This window comes from Procambarus clarkii, chromosome 68 (assembly GCF_040958095.1).
Source record: "Procambarus clarkii isolate CNS0578487 chromosome 68, FALCON_Pclarkii_2.0, whole genome shotgun sequence".
Taxonomy (NCBI): domain Eukaryota; kingdom Metazoa; phylum Arthropoda; class Malacostraca; order Decapoda; family Cambaridae; genus Procambarus; species Procambarus clarkii.
The window spans coordinates 2151736-2172707 of record NC_091217.1 but is presented as its reverse complement, the minus strand read 5'-3'; the positions used below and the strand labels follow the sequence as shown (position 1 = coordinate 2172707).

The window sequence follows — 20972 nt, the reverse complement described above, 5'->3', positions numbered from 1 at the left end:
CTTAATGACGTCGTTGTGGGAAGGGTGAAGATGACGTGAAGGAGAGAGGGAGAGAGAGGGAGGACAGTGACCGTCACTTTCTTTAAAAACTCACAGTGAAGAGCAATGGGGGAGAGTATTGGTGGGGCGAGCTGCGGGCCCAGGTACACCCCTTCAGGTAATGTGCCCTCCCCATTATCTGGCCTGCCTCCCATCCCCGCCCTAGCCACAACCCTCTTCATCACCAGAATGGCCAGGCTGATTGGGCTATGTATCGCAACGCCCCAGTATCACATCCATTATAGCCCTTCAAGACCCGTGTTTTTTCCCCCCCTGGTGCAAGGGGCTCTACAGATTGAAGAATTAAGCGATTACATTTAATGCCCTTGCATGATATCTGTATTAAGGGGACGCATGAAGTAATTAACGTTGTGTGCCTACATTCTTCCATGGGCGAGTTACCTCACGCCCTCACTCAGGAGGAATGACCTGGCCCCGGGAGGGAAGAGGAGGATGGAGGGAAAGGGGGGGGGTGATGGAAGGGTAGGACAAACAGGAAGGGAGGGGAGAGGAAGGGCTGAGAGAAATAACCTAACCGAGTTTGTTACCTGGCCAGGTGAAGAGGGGTATGTACATGACCCTGACGAAGGGAATGCTCTGGTCAGAGAAGAATGAACATGCTTGGGGGGGGGGGGGGAAAGAGGGGTGGCCTAGCCAGGACGAACTGAACAGGCTGTCGGGGGAGGCATGATCTGTGTATGACAGGTGTGAGTGTATGACAAGCCTGGCCTCGGGCCGGGCTTGGGGAGTAGAACAACTCCCAGAGCCTCATCAAGCAGGTATCTGGCAGGGAAGGAATGACCAAGTCGGGGTAGGGATCGCGGGAGGGGGGAATGATCAGTGGGCAGACACCTCCCCCTCCCCACCCCACCAAGTACACCTTCCCGCTAGTGTATACCATCATCATCAACATGATGTGCTCTCCTCATTACAGGTACAACGCCAGACCACCACCCCTTCATTATCCCACAACCCCCCCTTCACAACCCCCAACTCCACCCCACCACCCACTTCAGTATCCCACTCTAACCTACCCCCTTCTAACCCCACTCAGTTATGAGAGCCTGAGGGAAGCGTTCTCAGCGTGTCGGCCTCTGCACCAGCAGCGCCAGCAGGGAGCGACGCTCCGAGGTACACACAGGTACACATCGATAACACAAAGACTTATCGCCCCACGACCTCAACGACGTGGCCTGCTGCTGCTGCGTCGTTGAGCAAATAAGACCCCCAGAGGGTCGCCATTTCCAAATGGGTAGTTACGGTAGGACAAGCAGCGCGTCAGGAGACTTGTTCACCCAATGAGTACACAGGAGGCAAGTGCTCCTAACTACAGACTGCCTCTCTAACTACCCCGGCAACAGACTGCCTCTCGCCTGTAAGTATCGCGAGAGTTGAGGCGCTGTGCCACCTACAGTCCTTAAGTGGCAGCTACTAATGAGGTTCCTTAAGTGACTTGTTCGTCGTCTACGAGAGGAGGAGGACGGCGTTGTTCTCGGTGTATGACAACGCAACCCGCTCTCGCACAAGACAGTACATATATGACTTACTGCTTAGTCACTATTTGGCTGATTGATAAGTACATATGTGGAATATGCCAAGTTATATTTTATTTTTATGGTACAAACTCTTCCTATAGATTTGTTAAACACCAGTTTTAATATTACGAATTTCTTTTTTAGTTTTATTAAACAATAGAGATTTTAAACAATATTTGACAATATCCTGAGTTACTTTACAATTTATTTAAATATTTGGGTTTTGTTTTATTATTTTTTATAAAACTGTAATATCAATATAGGTATAGGTTAAATACTAATTGTAATTAAGAAGCAATAAGATGCTTATCTAAACATACTAAGAAGGTTAGGTTAGGTCGGTGTTTTCTATTCAGTTTTTCAAGGTAAACTCAAATATTCACAATAAATTAGTATGTCACATATGCACTTATTAATAAGCCAATATTGACTATAAGCAAGTGCGAGAACGGGTTAGACAACCACACACAGATTAACTTTCACGTTACTCGTGTTATTTTGGGCACAGACACAGGCGCTCTGTATTCCCTTGAGCGCGGGCGGGAGACATACATAATAATCTATACGTGGAAAATAATTGAGGGGGCTGGTCCCAAACCTGCACACAGAAATAACATCACATGAGACCAGAAGACATGGCAGGATGTGCAGAATACCCCCGTTGAAAAGCAGAGGTGCAACAGGTACTCTGAGAGAGAATTCTATCAACATCAGAGGCCCGAGACTGTTCAACACGCTTCCACTACACATAAGGGGCATAACTGGCCGACCCCTCACAGTGTTCAAGAGAGAACTGGATAAGCACCTCCAAAGGATACCTGATCAACCAAGCTGTGACTCATACGTCAGGCTGCGAGCAGCCGCGTCCAACAGCCTGGTTGGTCAGTCCAGCAACCATGAGGCCTGGTCGACGACCGGGCCGCGGGGACGCTAAGCCCCGGAAGCACCTCAAGGTAACCTCAAGGTAGACACGCACAAACATTTTCTTTGTCGCTGTATATGTCTGTCTGTCTCACCCACTGGCTGGCTAACATCAGAACTGCCTTTAGAAATGTGTATACGAATCATTTAGAACCTTGTATACCATTCGTCAGACCAATCATGGAGTGTGCAGCTCCAGCATAGTGTTCATATCTTGTCAAGCACAACACGAAGCTGGAGAAGGTCCAAAGATATGCCACTACACTAGTCCCAAAACTAACAGACATGAGTTACGAAGAAAGGTTGCGTGAATTGAACCTCATTGGGGGACAGCAGTTAGGGGAGACATGATCACTACCTATAAAAATCTCAGAGGAATTGACAGTATATAACAGTAAATTGCCATCCATACTTCCGTGGAAATAAACATTCCATTCACCTGAACTGTATGGGATTCGAACCCTGGACCCCAGGTGTGTGAGGCTCTATCAACTCGGCTATGGAGTGCCTTCAGGAAGTGCCGGACCAACCAGGCTGTGGTGGATATGTGGGCCTGCGGGCCGCCCCAAGCAACAGCCTTGTAACAAACTAGGCTGTTGTAAGAATTATCCAGAGTGGTTTATCGACAAAAGAGAATGGGAAGCTGAGCCGCATGGTGACCTGACCCCCAGGGGAATTCGCGGTGGAAATAACCGACGCTTTGTTCATATCTGCGTATAATGAATCATCCTATAGTATTCAGGAATTTAGAGAAAATTAGCCTTTATTCATTTTGCATTAAAATTGTATTGTATAATAGTACTGGGTACAATATCAAGAGTATTCTAATTATTGAGTTTAAGTCACCATCAGTGACGTCACGAATCAGATCTAACTTTTGAGGCGGAGTGACCGGCGGTCATAGGTCAGCAGGGTTGACATGTCTAATATTTCTCAAAGTTTTAATAACCATTTTTGTGATCGGGAACAGCTCTGCCGTTAGATGTTTGTAATTTAATTCAGTAAAATAATTCAACCAGTCTGGATCAATTCAGTATAAACAGAGGATAATTGTTATAACTTAACCGTGCTAAAGTAACTGGGTAAGCGATGCGGAACAATACAAGGTTCTAGTCTGGGCTAGGCCAGACGAGGACAAATCAGTGTGAATACGGGAGCAGCTGGGAGAGGTCAAACATCTTACCTCTCCCCAAGACATCTAGCTGGTCGCCCAAGGTATAGTTGCTATGGTTATGTATAGAAATAGTCTTCTCATTTGCCATTCAGGTCAAGTAGGGAGTGTTAAAGTGATAGGGAGTGAACATTTTTAGATTTTGTTTTAGTTTTCTTTTAATAAATTAAATTTGTTATTAATTTGCATTTCATTATTTCCATGTGTTTTTTGTGTATACTTGTCCTGGTCACGTGGTCCACACGAGGCAGAGTTGCATTGGGCGCCGATTCTAACATCGAATCGGAATTATCATTACCGTGTAATTTATTCCACACTCAAGGTCATCGTTTATAGTGGGGATCAAGCCCCTAGGTTGATTAATTAGCGTGATCGATCCAGACCTCGATCATTGCTCTTGTATTACTGGTCTGGTGGTGGCAGCAGAGGTGACTCTAGGGTTTTGTTCAGAGCTTAGGTCACGTCATACTGGGTGTAGAATCCTAAGTCGGTCAATCGTCTTAGGACCACGTGGCGTGGAGTTGGCTTTGTTAAAAGTTTTGGAGTCCCTTGGTAGAGAATAATAAGTAAGAATACGGGTAGAGGGAGTAGAAAGAAGGAAGTAAAGTGAGAGGAACCCGAACCCGTGTTACAATGGTGCACAGCGGTGGTTTCAACAATTTTGTTTGAAATTGTTGAAAGGCTCACGCGTCTAGCCGTTCGAACACGTGCGCGGATACTAAGGAGACAGCCGCGGGTCAGGATTAGCAGTGCGCCCCACAAGTGCGTTTGAGTGGGGATTGGCGAATCTTGGGTCATGCGGGCTGATATGATTAAGGTTAGTTAGTAAGATTAGGCTGTTAAAATAGATTTATTGAAAAGGAGACCGCTCCGAGTTGATTGGACTGGGTACCATACTCGACCCATTGCAATTAATTCAGAGGTGTTGGGAGCCGCCATACTCTCAACAGCAGTTCCTTGAGGGCTGTCGGGGGCGGATATATCTGTGGGACGCCAGTAGATAGTCCGAGGGCGTTATTAGACGACCCAAAACGCTAGGAAAAACGTAATCCGTGAAGGGCGTTGCGGCCTCCGAGGGACGGACTAGTAACCTACCTAGCAGCGATTCAACAACTAAGTGATCGCACACTTAGTGGAGGTTGAGTCGTCCCTAGTCATAATTGTTGCTGAAAGCTGCGTGTCGCTCTGTTGGAACCTAGAGGGTGTGGCCCCTAGGCTAGGTGTGGTACGGCGAGCCGGTAGGAACAATTATAAGATTAAGTCGAGTGCATTTTTTTAATTAAGTATACTTAAATTTATAAAGTAATTTCCGTTTATTTTCATTGTTCTAGAGATTAATTTTTTTCCCTTACATTCAATCCCCGGTTAAAATTTTTCCCAAGTGTTTAGCGTTTTCTTGCATATTAGGCTAAGTGCGTACGTTAAGTTTTGTTATTCCCTGTTCTATTAGTCTAAGTCAGAGGCGTTGTTGCTAGAGTGTAGTTAATCCTCTGGACTTAGGGCTATATGTCGGTCACGATAGATAAGTGAAGGAGTTTAAGGGATAATAAGTTGCGTGTAAATGCTTAATAGAGTCCGTGGTATATTTCTAAGTATTTTGGGATAAGTTTTCGGCTAAGTCGATGTCGGAAACTCGTTAACTAATTAATTTGTATTCGTGGGTCACGTGTATGATCTGGGCGTCATTAGGATTCTCCAGTCGATGCGAGTGATATTTTCTAGTTTTTACCAGTAAGACGGTAGAATTGTGTTTGTAGACTTAGAATTCTGTTTTCAGTAGAAACGTAGGTGGAAAATTTTCTAAGTCCAGCTTGGGCTAGAATCTGACTTTTTGGCGGAAATTCTAATTTTTCATGTTTCGTGTATATTCTGGGGCCAGTATTACTCTCTAGTGCGCGCAAGGGACGTAATTCTGTTCGTAAAGCATTAAACAGTGATAATTACATTTTTGCCGAATTTAGTTATTTTTCGAGAAAATCGTGTCGTAATTTTGTCAGAGTCCATTTGAGGTGAAAATCTCTGATTTTGACGAAAATTCGAATTAGTGAGTGTTGAAACCGCCCGATGTGTCAGTATTGTTCTGCATACAACGTCAGTAGTAAATAATAACGTATTTATATCTGGAAACGAGAAACCCAAATTTTTGTGAATTAAAGGAGTTTTGTGATATTTGGGGTGATAGAAATTTTTTTTTCACTCGGAGTCAGAAAAATTGGCAGAGTCCAGCAATTCAGTAAAAACGCAGTTTTTTATTAAAATTCAATTTTTAGTAAGCATTTATAGGTCCTGGGTGTCTATATTAATCGCTAGAGCGGTTTATTAACGTAAAACTAGTTATTTTCCTTCACAACAAAAATTGTGATTTTTCAGCGTTTAAGCGAAAAAGCGCGGGACTTAGTTTTTTTTCAGCGCAGCTGGTCCCGCTCCATCAGTCATCAGGGGCCACGCTGCTCACTTCAAGCGCGTTTAGTATTCAAGTACAGTAAATATTCTTTATTAATCCATCACGAGTGCTGCGCGTTAGTTGCGTTATCATTTAATTTGTTTTATATAAATTAGATTCTTTAATTTTTTTTTAACGTAAAGGACTTAGGTTTCAGCAATAGAACTGCGGGATATTTCACGGTCAGACACGAGTGCGGGGCAGACACTCATTCATTGGATTCACTTCAGCGATTCTCTCGATAAATCGGTGTATTTCCTATTTTGGGAATTTAGTAGTTTTCTCTTAGAATAGAGTTGTGATTTTTTTATTTTGTATAAGATCACGGTTGTAGTGAGTCCGGGTCGAGGGTGTACTAAAGGGTAGTTTAGAAGACGTGGCACACCAGGAATCACAGAAAATGTTTAACCCAGATAATGACCAGTCAGTGGGGACCAGTGGAAGTGGAAGTGTAGAGGACAGCACCTCTTCCGACACCACTGGGGACCACCTAGGTACACCTCATCCGTCACTACAACAACCCCAACCCCATCCTCAATTCCCATACCAACCCCATCCTCAGTTCCCATACCAACCCTTCCCCCAACCCCAGGCCACTCCATACCCATTCCAACCCCAGGCCACCCCATACCCATACCAACCCCAGGCCACCCCATACCCATACCAACCCCAGGCCACCCCATACCCATACCAACCCCAGGCCACCCCATACCCATACCCATACCCATTCCAGCCCCAGGCCACCCCATACCCACCCCAACCCCAATCCACACCCCAGCCTGAGGTCACCCACACCATACCTCAACCCCAACCTCCATCCACACCCCAACCCCAGGCCACCCACACCATACCTCAACCCCAACCCCAACCTCCATCCACACCCCAACCCCAGGCCACCCACACCATACCTCAACCCCAACCCCAGGCCGCCACAGCCTTAGACAGGCAGATGCGCACGGAGACGCCGGGCACTCAGTTGTCGCCATACGTAGAGGCGTTAAGTAAAGGCGAGGGAGCCAAGCCGAGGAACTGTGGCGCGGGTTCATCAGGCGGGAAGCAGCCCTCAGCTGCAAGTTCGAGCCACCCTGCGCGGGGTACCAACAGAGATCCGCGGAGGTGTTACTCCTGCTGGAAGCGCGGGCATATACAGAGGGATTGCGAAGTCACTCCTACGAAAGCATGAAAGCAGGCTCCTAGTGATGGTAGGCCTACTTTTGAGGTGAAAGTGGAAGGTGTGAGATTGACAGCTTTTGTTGATACAGGAAGCCAGGCGACGGTAATTAAAAAGTCAGCCTTCAGCAATTTTAAGTATGCACGTCTTCAACGTTGCGCAAAGACATTAACAGCAGTCAATGGGGAAAAGATTGAGATCGTAGGTCAAGGTACAGTTAATTTTGAGATTGATGGGGCATTGCAGCCTCACACATGTACGATCGTAGAGAACCTTGATTTTCCTGGTCACATCTTAATGGGAACTGATTTTCTGTCGCGATTTGATTATTCCTTGTCTGCTCAAAAAGGGGCTAGGAACTGCAGGTTGCAGTTGGGACAGACTTCCTACCCAGTGGAGATGATCGACCATCCCCCAGTTGTAGCTTCAATTAAGAGGAAGCTGAAATATAATGCGCACTATCCAAAATTGATTTTTAAGTCTCTTCCAGACACAGTTAAGAGGTCATGCGCCTTGCATGCATTGACCAAACAGAGTTGCCCACCACATTCTGTTAAATTTATTAAAGTAGCCGTGGGACGTCACATACAACCAGGTACCACCCTTCAGGTGGCTGGGAGATGTGATAGTTTATTAATTCCTCATCACTTAGTTGTAGTGCTCGATAAAGGTGCACTCATTCCAGTTGTCAATCTTTCACATAAGACTTTTCGCTTCAGGGCAGGTGATAGGGTATCTCAGGGAACCATGGTGGAGGACACAGAAATCTTTCACCATGAGTCAGCTGAGACGCCAGCCGTCACTGCACAATGTAGTGCACTAAATATGTTGAACACTAAAACACCATCCAAAGTACAATACCAGACGAGAAATGTTGCACAGAATGTAGAGGAGGTAGAAAAATTAATATCAGGACTTGATTTGCAACATGTTACACAGGCGGATAGGAAGGCACTGAGAGGAGTTTTACGAAAATTCCCGAAATTGTTTGCGACAGAGGATGACCAGATTGGTCTCCTTGATAAGATCGAGCACACCATTCCAACTGGTGAGCATTTGCCTGTGTACACAAGACAGTGGAGGTTGCCGGAACAGGCAAAGAACATTATCAGGGAGGAGTGCCAGAAAATGTTGAGACAGGGCGTGATAGAGCCTAGTACGTCACCGTGGCTCTCTCCTGTTGTGCTAGTTCGGAAACCGGACGGTAGTTATCGTTTCTGTGTTGACTACCGGAAGGTGAACGAATTAACTAAGGGTGATGTGTATCCGTTGCCCCGAATACAGGAGATAATAGATCAATTTGGTGCTGCTAAGTATTTCTCAACTCTTGACGCAAAATCGGCGTATTGGGCGATTCCGGTGGCAGAACAAGATAGGGAAAAAACAGCATTCTCGGATGGTAGGCACACTTATCAATTCCGTAGGATGCCGTTTGGTTTGAAGACAGCGCCTTCGTCGTTTCAGAGGGCCATCAACTTTATCCTTAGTCCGGTACTGGGTAGGCATTCTTTAGCGTACCTGGATGATGTTGTGATATATTCCAGGACGTTTGAGGAACACCTGCAGGACTTGACTGAGACTTTGAAGTTGTTAGATCAGGCAGGTTTCAGGCTGAATGTTCAGAAGTGCACCCTGGCGGCGCAGAAATTCAAATTTCTGGGGTTCCAGGTGTGCCCAGACGGTATCCGACCTGACCCAGATTCTTGCCGCGCCATTGCTGACATGCCTACTCCAAGGACAGCAAAGGACGTGCGTAGGTTTTTGGGGGCGGCCGGATATTTTCGTCGTCATATTGAAGGTTTCGCTGGCATTTCAGCACCCCTGACTGATCTGACAAAGAAAAATGCGAAGTTTGTGTGGAAATCTGAACATGACGAGGCCTATCGCAAACTGAAAGACCAACTAATCACGACACCGGTATTGGCTATTCCTGATTTTGAGAAAGAGTGGGAAGTGCACACTGACGCCAGCGGTATTGCTATTGGCGGGTGCTTAATTCAGCGAGACGCAGATAATTTACCCCATCCAGTAGCCTATTTCAGTAGGAAGGTCAAAGGACCTGAAGTTCGCTATTCAGCTACGGATCGGGAGGCACTGGCAGTAGTAGAATCAGTTAGGTATTTCGAGCCTTACCTATTTCAGCGGCATTTTGTAATCTACACAGACCATCGAGCGTTAACACACATATTTAAGAAGCGAACAAAATGCCCACGAATGTCACGCTGGTCTCACGAACTTTCGGCCCACTCGTTCCAGATTTTGTACAAGCCTGGTCCAGCCCATGTTGTGCCAGATACGCTAAGTAGAAATATAGCGGCAATTCAAATTAATGAAAACATTGAAACCATTCCATCAGATAAAATGAGAGAATACCAGATGAGCGAGCCTAGATGGAAAGAGATTATTGAGTATTTAGAGGGAGGAAAATACCCCAAAAAGAAAAAGAATTTACCTATACATGATTTTGAAATGAAACAGGGCGTCCTGTATTATGTTAATAGCCAGAATGATAGGGCAGTATTTCAGCTAGTTATTCCGGACGCGTTGCGGTCATCAGCGTTAAAGCTTGCGCATGCTTCAAAAATTGCAGGGCATCCGGGGATCTTTAAAACCCACTTAAAAGCAAAGTCTCTATTTTATTTTCCAGGATTACTTTCTGAGGTAATCAATTTCGTGAAGTCGTGCCCTCGTTGCCAGAGGAGGAAAGGCACCCTTAAGGTACAAGCCCCACTTCAGGAATTTCCTGAAATTCGTGAACCGTTAGATCGTGTGGGGGCCGATCTGATTGATTTACACCACAGTCATGCGGGTAACAGATACGTGTTGGTGCTAGTTGACCATCTGTCTAGATACACTACACTAGTTGCATTACCTCAGAAGGATTCTCGTACGGTTGCAGATGCATTCTTGCGTAGGTTCGTTACTGTATTCGGACCTCCTAAAGTTTTAGTCTCTGACCGGGGTCAAGAATTCAATGGGAATATATTTAGAGAAGTTTGTAAGATTTTAGAGACAACTTCGGCTTTTACAACGGCCTACCACCCACAAGCAAACGGAATGACGGAACGGACTAATCGTTCAGTCAAGGATATGCTTGCAATCCTTGCTGAACATGATGCAAACACCTGGGATGAACACCTACCCTATGTTCAGTTCGCCTTGAATACTGCCATCCACCAATCAATTAACACCCAACCACTTCATTTGTTTACTGGTAATTCATGCAATTTCCCGTCAGGTCTGCTTAACAGACATAATGTTGCATACGGGGAGGACTATCCTTCAGAGGTCCTGGGTAAAATGAGAAATGCATGGAATATTGCAGCTGAAGCGTCCAAGAAGGCACGGACTCGGTATGCTCATTTTTATGACAAGAAAGTGCGCCCTCTTGAGTTGAAGGAAGGAAGCCTCGTATTGAGAGTGAATGAGGCTGCGCCCGCCAATCAGAGCAGGAAACTAGCTCCGAGGTGGCGAGGACCCTATAGAGTAATTAAAAGGGCGGGGCCGGTTAATCTTGTTATAAAAGGAGTGTTCGAGGACCAGGTGGAAAGGACAATTCACGTGAATAAATTGAAACATTATCATGCTAGAGAGGAATTAGAACTGCCTTCAGCGGGTCTAGTTCCTGACTCAGCAGTGCTGACTCATGGCTTCACCGACGAGTCAGAAGATGAGGATGACCCTCTGTCATCGCTCATCAGTAGTCAGGTGCAGTCTCGCCACCCTATGGTGACGAGATCTCGCGCTGTACAGTAAAGTAACTTCCTTGGTTAGTATAATTTAGTATTCATTAAATTTTCCTGTAAAGGCAATGAGATGTACTATGTCTATACTTGACTCAGGTAGCAACTTTTACCGTGCTCTGGGGTTCCACCTCCACCAAACCCAGAGTATATCTATGCTTCCGCTGTGTTGTGTCTGTCTGTTCCCAGGTCTGATTGGTACACCGACCCAGTTGTTCCAGCCACACGTGAACCCTTGTCTGTAAAGACCGAGGGGGGAGGCACGTTACACAAAGCCCTCCCCCCACCAGACCCAGTAACCCATACATCAGTTACTTTGGGGATGAGTGACTGTCCAAGAGTCACCCGGCCGACGCCTCACGTCACTAACGAGGTTGTCAGGGCCAGCGAGCTGTCCACATTATAGCAGTCACCGGAGGTGCCATACAACGCCGGGGTAGCTGTCTCGAGATCACCACTACCCACCTGCTGCGTCATCAAGACTGCAGCCATTCCAGCAGTGTTGGAGGAGAGGTCAAGAAATGGAAAGCACGTAGCAGTACTCAAGAGTTTCGCCGGAAGATTAATGATTACGTCATCTGAAGTAACAAGAAAGCGGAAGTAAGGCGGTCACAGGTGGAAGGCACGGTTTCCCTACAGAGTACCGGGACTCGCCAATAGAAGGTCGCAAAATTGTCTCCTTTGGCCTAAAGTCGGCGGTACGAGGGTATACACAGTTGGTGTTTACGGCCTAGTAACCTGGTGATATCAAGAAACGCCTGAGATGACGTGAGCAATGATGGAAGACGAGATTCACCTGTTCTGCAAACAAGCAACCCGCCTCTACGACCTTCTGACACCACTCCTGCTAAGAGACACCGTTGGTACATCCAGTCCTGTTCTGCTGTGGTCATCTGCGACAAGTTTAACATCAAGACTACCGTGTGAACTGTGATTGATACGAAGGCGTGTGGACTGTCGAGAGCAAGATTAATGGCCGAAGTAACAGTATTCTACAGCTGTCACTTGGCACTCCGCTCTACTACACTCTGTCGTCATTCAAGAGTACCGGATGGGAGTACAAGAGGACCAGGTATTGATGTCTACACATGGGAAGAAGCAAGATCGACACCGTCATCGTCAGCGACTACATTCAGCATCCAGCAGCATCGATTTTTTTTTATCGCTTACTCAATATGAACAATTGATACAAACAACAAAGTGGCTCTGAACATCTGTGTAAAGAACATCTGGACACTTTTGTTTAAATGTTGAAAAACAGAGTTAGAATCAATTCTTTATAAATGTTGAAAAACAGATTTAAAATAATTCTGGTATAATATATGAAATTTAACTATAAATTGGTCAGTAATCAAAATCGAAGCCCCTGTGTAATTGTCTCAGCCCAGAACAAACGGTTATGGAAAATTATGTTGTGCTATTTTTTTTTCAGAATGTTTGAACACAGGAGAGGCGGACCAATATAAACATTGACACTTCTAGTGAGTGAGAACACTTGGCTGTACAGTCAGCTGAAACCTGTGATATAGTATAGGAATTTTTTTTATATTTTTAGATACATGAAATAAACGTTAGGTGTGTTCCTTAACATGTCAAAGTTGACATTGATGGGGAGTGGTTAGTACACGGATGTGAACTGATAGTTCCGTAGTACGCTCCCGGATGACTGAAAGTTCAGTCTGAACTTATAACTTTAATGTTTGTTTGAGCACGGTGTGGCCGGCTCTAGAGGACACATGGACTTGGCTAGTGAAGAGCCAAGAGAGTTTAATAGCTAGTTTTTGATGGTAGAGTAGGGACATGTTATTTAGCTATGTCAGTAAGGGTAGGATGTATGTTTCCTGATATTGGAGGATTGCTGTCAGTTGACAGCTGAGAAATTTATGAAATATGAACATGTTCATTATGATGTTGGACTATTATGTGTCAAATTTTATTAGTTAGGTTAGCTTTTGTTTGTGGCATGAGTTGAATTGTGGGTTTGGATACTAAACCTCGTGAATTTTAACAAATTAACAAGGTTTACTAAGTGCTTGTGCGGGGGGGTTGTAACAAACTAGGCTGTTGTAAGAATTATCCAGAGTGGTTTATCGACAAAAGAGAATGGGAAGCTGAGCCGCATGGTGACCTGACCCCCAGGGGAATTCGCGGTGGAAATAACCGACGCTTTGTTCATATCTGCGTATAATGAATCATCCTATAGTATTCAGGAATTTAGAGAAAATTAGCCTTTATTCATTTTGCATTAAAATTGTATTGTATAATAGTACTGGGTACAATATCAAGAGTATTCTAATTATTGAGTTTAAGTCACCATCAGTGACGTCACGAATCAGATCTAACTTTTGAGGCGGAGTGACCGGCGGTCATAGGTCAGCAGGGTTGACATGTCTAATATTTCTCAAAGTTTTAATAACCATTTTTGTGATCGGGAACAGCTCTGCCGTTAGATGTTTGTAATTTAATTCAGTAAAATAATTCAACCAGTCTGGATCAATTCAGTATAAACAGAGGATAATTGTTATAACTTAACCGTGCTAAAGTAACTGGGTAAGCGATGCGGAACAATACAAGGTTCTAGTCTGGGCTAGGCCAGACGAGGACAAATCAGTGTGAATACGGGAGCAGCTGGGAGAGGTCAAACATCTTACCTCTCCCCAAGACATCTAGCTGGTCGCCCAAGGTATAGTTGCTATGGTTAAGTATAGAAATAGTCTCATTTGCCACTCAGGTCAAGTAGGGAGTGTTAAAGTGATAGGGAGTGAACATATTTAGATTTTGTTTTAGTTTTCTTTTAATAAATTAAATTTGTTATTAATTTGCATTTTATTGTTTCCATGTGTTTTATGTGTATACTTGTCCTGGTCACGTGGTCCACACGAGGCAGAGTTGCATTGGGCGCCGATTCTAACATCGAATCGGAATTATCATTACCGTGTAATTTATTCCACACTCAAGGTCATCGTTTATAGTGGGGATCAAGCCCCTAGGTTGATTAATTAGCGTGATCGATCCAGACCTCGATCATTGCTCTTGTATTACTGGTCTGGTGGTGGCAGCAGAGGTGACTCTAGGGTTTTGTTCAGAGCTTAGGTCACGTCATACTGGGTGTAGAATCCTAAGTCGGTCAATCGTCTTAGGACCACGTGGCGTGGAGTTGGCTTTGTTAAAAGTTTTGGAGTCCCTTGGTTTAGAATTGAAAAGGAAGAATACGGGTAGAGGGAGTAGAAAGAAGGAAGTAAAGTGAGAGGAACCCTAACCCGTGTTACAGCCTGGTTGACCAAACTCTCACAAGTCAAGCCTAAGCCTGGCCTCGGGCCGGGCTTGGGGAGTAGAAGAACTCCCAGAACCCCATCAAGCAGGTATCAAGCAGGTGAATGGAATAGATAAAAGTAAACTGAGTAGCACGGGTGGAACACGAACTAGGGGATACAGGTGGAAACTTAGTACCCAAATGAACCACAGAGACATTAAAAAGAATAGTTTCAGTGTCAGAGTAGCTAACAAATGGAATGTATTAGGCAGTGATGTGGTGGAGACATACTCCATACATAGTTTTAAGTCTATATATGATAAGAGTCCAATAGGCTCAGGAATCATATCTACAAATGTGCACCAGTTGATTGACGGTTGAGAGGCGGGACCAAAGAACCAGAGCTCAACCCCCGCAAGCACAACTAGGCGAGTCCACACGAGTACTCAGTAGTCTGCAAGACAAGCACTGTGCACTCAGCAACATATTACTGCCCCCCCCCCCATGCACGCCCACACCAGCGAGGGGTCACATCCAACTTCAACCAATCGGATGCTTGACTTTTTTAGCAGCCATTCCGGGCAGATGTAATTTCCCGTCGGCCATTTAGGTTACCGTCAACGCCCATTAAGGGTCATTTATTCGTGCTCACCGGCCGCGCATCTGGAGGGACCACACCATTGGTCTCGTTTGTCGGTGCATGTGCTGGCCCCTTCCGTATAGCATTATATTGCCAGGAGGTGTTCAACACTCATCACTCATACGAGGGGAGATGGGGGAGGGGAGATGAGGGGGGAGGGGAGATGGGGGAGGGGAGATGAGGGGGGAGGGGAGATGAGGGGGGAAGGGAGATGGGGGGGGAGGGGTGATGGGGGGGAGGGAAGATGGGGGGAGGGGTGATGGGGGGTGGGGGGGGGGAGAAGGATGGAAGCGGAGCGATGCATTAACAAACGTCAGCATTATTAAAAATGTGTAGCATATTTTATTTTGTGTCTAAGGGACCCAAGAGCCAAAGCTCAACTCCAACAAGTATAACTAGGTGACTTATTTACTTTAGATGGGCCTCACGGCTGAGTGGACAGCGCTATGGGGTCGTAGTCTTAAGGGCCCGGGTTCGAAGTCCTAAGGGGCCCGGGTTTGATTCCCGGCCGAGGCGGAAACAAATGGGCAGAGTTTCTTTCACGCTGATGCCCCTGTTCAATTAGCAGTAAATAGGTACCTGGGAGTTAGACAGCTGCTACGGACTGCTTCCTCTGTGTGTGTGTGTGTGTGTGTGTGTGTGTGTGTGTGTGTGTGTGTGTGTGTGTGTGTGTGTGTGTGTGTGTGTGTGTGTGAACAATATGTAGTAAATATAATAGAGGAAAAATAGATTGGTTAGAAAGGCGGGGTCCAAGGCCTAATAGCTCGATTCTGCAGACACAAATAGTAAATATACTCACATATATGTAAATAGGTATATAAATATACCTATTTACTGCTATTTACCGACCTGATGCCTTCTTTTTGATAATTATTTACTATTTAATGTTAGATGAAGAAAGGCATCATTAAGTGAAAACAACTGTCCATTTATTTTTATAGACTGATCAACCTTGGTCTTGGCCAGGAATCGAATCTGCTTTCGTGGATTGCGAATCAAACCCAAGCACCGTGTGTGTGTTCACTATTTGTGCTTGCAGGATTGAGCTTCCGTTCTTGGACCCCGCCTTCACAGCCGCCGGCAGTCTAAAACAATGTATGAATGAACTTATCCTTAACTACCGCTAGCTTTCATACAAGACCGCTCATTCTACTGTTGTACATGTTAAACATTCCTTCTTTATCTAATTTATCAATACCCTGGTTGATACCTGGTTGACCCCTTAGGATCTTGCACGTCGCGATCATGTTTCCTTTTCCAAGTGTCTAGTGTGGTGTGGTTTAGTGTAGCGAGCAGCCGCGTCCAACAGCCTGGTTGACCAGTCCAGCAACCAGGAGGCCTGGGCGATGACACGACCGGGCCGCGGGGATGCTAAGCCCCGAAACCAACTCAAGGTATACTCAAGGTATACCAGGTAAGGTGGGGAGACTCAGCTTCCTTCACATCGTCTGGTACTCCAGTCTACTCGTCTCTGGAACTGTGAACGTGTGCACCTCCACCCCCCTCTAGGAGTATTTGCGAATGGCCTAAGGCTCTTGGGTCCCGCCTCTCAATGTGTACGCATTCAAATCACTGTAGCGGGCAAAAATAATCTATACAAAAGGAAAGAGTTAAGTGTGAAGGTGGAGTAGGAAGATAAGGAAGATAAGGAAAGGAAGGACAGGGGGAGGGGGAATGGGGGATAAAAGGGGGGAGAGGTATAGAGGAGGAGAGCGGGGAGAAAAGTGGCTAGTTGGGGTGGCAGGCACGAGGCTAGGTGACCGCTGTGGGCTAGCAACTATCCACCACCCGTCACTTGCAATTGAGACGCGACAGCCATTGTTCCCGCCCCTCAAAATGGCCAGCCATCACACTCAAAAGACAATACCGCTCTCTACCCCCCCCCTCCACCCCCTCCCCCCCTCCCCTTCCCCCCATCACCCACATACACCACCAGATGCTATTCATATTTGTCTTCTCTACATCCTACCATTACTCTCCCCTCCCTCCCTCCCTCCCTCCCGGCGCGCACACAATCATCCCACTCATTCCTTCATCTTCCCGTCGCTCGCCATCTCCACACACACACACACACACACACACACACACACACACACACACACACACACACACACACACACACACACACACACACACACACACACACCTGACCACCCCCCGTCCTTGCAACAGGCAGTGGACCTCATCGCTCACAAACCTCATCAGCCACTCAACCATCCACCTCACCCACCTCTCTTCTTCCACAGCTGATCGCCCTCATCTTTCAGCGCCACTCATCACCCATTTTATTCCTCAACCTAATGGGTGGCGAGTCCCTATTTCATTTACATTGAAACCGCCAGAAATGCTGCACATCCATTCCCTTCTTTCTGATCATCGTAGCTGCTAACCTATTCCCAGCCCACTACCCATCACCCACTACCCATCACCTACTAACCTTCCTCCTGACCTCAACTGACCCAACGAAACTTGAGCTAGAAGCCGGTTATGACCAGAAAAATCTGCGACATTCCCGTGGCCCAGTTTTCAGAGTGATTCTATGCTATTGCCTTGAGCATTAAGGCTGTTGCTGGCCGCGGCCCGCACAACCTAGGGTGACCCCGGCACTCCCTCTAGGCACCTCTCTATCTTTTCCTTCTGAAAACTTCAACATTTGTTATCTGTTGCAAGTGTTGGTAGTATCAGTAAAGACCAATCCTCGTCCCTTTGAACTAACCTGTAAGGGGGATACACCATACATACATGTAATAAAATTACATACATGTAATAAAATTACAACCCTACTACCACTACAACACTGAAAATTTACACTCCTGCTATCACTACAACACAAATTTTACAACCTTGCAACCACTACAGTAATACTTTACAACACAGCAGTCAGAATTTTAGAGCAACCCAAATCCGTGAACCACCACAATCCAACAACCAACTTAATCCCGCATCCGGGTGAAAGGTGGGGGGGGGGGGCGATTCGCCCCCCTCCCACCCCACAAGGCAAACTAATCAGGGGTTCAAAAACATGAACAGGTGGAGGTGGAGTGGGGGTGGGGGGGGGTAGGGGGGGGGGCGTTAAAAACCCGAAAGATTTATATCAAATTCTTAGTCTTACCCTCCAGATCCACAAATCCACACAATCCAATTGTGTGGATTTCCTACCTTTTCCTTTTTCCTTGCTATCAACGTAACTATATTAACATGTTAACATTCCAAACAAAGAGGCACTCGGTACACACACACACACACACACACACACACACACACACACACACACACACACACACACACACACACACACACACACACAGGTGGAGGCTGACTCCATACACAGTTTCAAGTGTAGATATGACAGAGCCCGATAGGCTCATGAATCTGTACACCTGTTGCTTGACGGTTGAGAGGCGGGACCAAAGAGCCAGAGCTCAACCCCCGCAAACACAACTAGGTGAGTACAACTAGGTGAGTACACACACACACACACACACACAAGGGGAGACATGATCACAACCTACAAAATCCTCAGAGGAATCGACCGGGTAAACAAGGATAAACTATTCAACACTGGTAGGACGCGAACAAGGGGACACAGGTGGAAACTGAGTACCCACATGAGCCACAGAGACGTTAGAAGGAACTTTTTCAGTGTCAGAGTAGTTAACGGATGGAATGCATTAGGCAGTGATGTGGTGGAGGCTGACTCCATACACAGTTTTAAATGTAGATATGATAGAGCCCAGTAGGCTCAGGAATCTGTACACCAGTTGATTGACAGTTGAGAGGCGGGACCAAAGAGCCAAAGCTCAACCCCCGCAAGCACAAATAGGTGAGTACACACACAGAGTCGCAGTTCTAAATCTAAATCTAAACGATATCTTCAAAATCCAGATCCATTATCTGATAAACACAATGCTTTTCTGATAATAATTACAGTCCTTTCTCTCGAACTTTTTCCTTGATAACGTAAATCACAAAGTTTTTGGTAAAGTTCCATTTATCTTATTTTTACTCTCAATAAATAGTTTGCTCCGGCCAGGAGGGACCTATATATCACCTATTTTGGAGCGAGTTTCTGTATATTCCCCCAATTTTTGGTTCTGTAAAGATATATGTCCGACTATTTCACGAGTTATATCCTGCTTTTTTTTGGACAGAGATGTCTCGCCTTTCTTTTTATATATGACATGTCCCACCTTTTTAAAGAGAGATGATTTTAAAGCCACCAGCCACACCAATGCTGAGCTCCTTCCATGGGCGCTCAAAACAACATTGACAAACTAAACACTGGCAGCGGTGGGATTCGAACCCACGCCTCCTGAGAGACTGGAGCCTAAATCCAGCGCCTTAGACCACTCGGCCACGCTACCCTATATCAGGAGGTCTTCTATATCCTAAGCATCTTTGATAGATTATATATATATATTCCGCTTTTAATATACATTTAATAGACGTTTTCTATACTGTTGTCCTCCCCAAAAGGCTCTATTTGCTGGGTCTAGATACCAGGGGCCAGATTCACGAAGCAGTTACGCAAGCACGTACGAACCTGTACATCTTTTCTCAATCTTTGGCGGCTTTGTTTACAATTATTAAACAGTTAATGAGCTCCGAAGCACCAGGAGGCTGTTTATAACAATAACAACAGTTTATTGGGAAGTTTTCATGCTTGTAAACTGTTTAATAAATATAACCAAAGCCGTCAAAGATTGAGGAAAGATGTACACGTTCGAAAGTGCTTGCGTAACTGCTTCGTGTATCTGGCTCCGGGTCTCTATAAACCTGTCCTCTCGCATAACACATCGCCTTTTGACGTAAAAAATCCCCAACGTAATTTTTTTCTGTACTCCAAATCATAGCGGTTCGCAGAATTGACGTTATGTCCCGTTTTCTATTCGTGGGTCCTCTGGTTGGGTTAGGTTCGGGCAATTTATTGCATCATTTTATTGACGATGTGAACGCTCGAGAGGACCAGCTGTTCTATGTCAGGTAAAGTCCCCAGAGGTGAAGTTAGGGGGGGTGTTGGGATGGGGGTGTTGGGATGGGGGAGTTGGGGGGTGGAGAGTTGGGGGAGGAGAGTTGGGGGAGGAGAGTTGGGGGAGGAGAGTTGGGGGAGGAGAGTTGGGGGAGGAGAGTTGGGGGAGGAGAGTTGGGGGGAGGAGAGTTGGGGGGAGGAGAGATGGGGTGGAGTTTGGCGGGGGAGTTTGGGGAGGGGGAGTATGGGGAGGGGGGTTGTTTGGGGAGGGGGAGTATGGGGAGGGGGAGTTTGGGGAGGGGGAGTTTGGGGAGGGGGAGTTTGGGGAGGGGGAGTTTGGGGAGGGGGAGTTTGGGGAGGGGGAGTTTGGGGAGGGGGAGTTTGGGGAGGGGGAGTTTGGGGAGGGGGAGTTTGGGGAGGGGGAGTTTGGGGAGGGGGAGTTTGGGGAGGGGGAGTATGGGGAGGGGGAGTATGGGGAGGGGGAGTATGGGGAGGGGGAGTATGGGGAGGGGGAGTATGGGGAGGGGGAGTATGGGAAGGGGGAGTATGGGAAGGGGGAGTATGGGGAGGGGGAGTATGGGAAGGGGGAGTATGGGAAGGGGGAGTATGGGGAGGGGGAGTATGGGGAGGGGGGAAGTTCGGGGGTTGAAAGTCGTAAACACATAATATCAAGCGTTTGACCACACCACAACGAAATAAGCATTTACCAAATGTTTCTTACAATTCCACTGGTCAGGGACCTTCCCCTCCATGCTGACAGCGCGACCTCATCTGTGATAATGGACTTGTTAATACAGATGCAGTAACAAGGTCCTGGGGGCAGAGTGGACGGGTGTACTGTCAACTCCTGCGACAACCCCCAGGGATTGAGGGGTGGGGGGGGGGGAAGAGAAGGGAAGGGAACTATCAGAGGTAAGTGCCGAGCCCTTACGACTGTATAGCACTTGGAAGGGGTCAGGATAAGGATTAGGGATGGAACGGGGGTGGGGGGGAGGGAAGGAATGGTTCCCAACTACTTGGACAGTCAGGGATTGAACGCCGACCTGCATAAAGCGAGACTGTCGCTCTACCGTCTAGCCCAAGTGCT

At 46.4% G+C, this 20972-nt stretch overlaps 1 protein-coding gene and 1 non-coding gene across 2 annotated transcripts in view; both read right to left on the bottom strand.

Annotated features, from left to right (window-relative positions):
• LOC123774651 (latrophilin Cirl) overlaps window positions 1-20972 on the bottom strand; it is a gene marked incomplete in the record, with an annotated part of 777474 nt that overhangs the window by 396669 nt on the left and 359833 nt on the right.
• TRNAL-UAG (transfer RNA leucine (anticodon UAG)) lies at window positions 19199-19280 on the bottom strand. Its single transcript has one exon. It is a non-coding gene; the product is annotated as a tRNA-Leu (tRNA).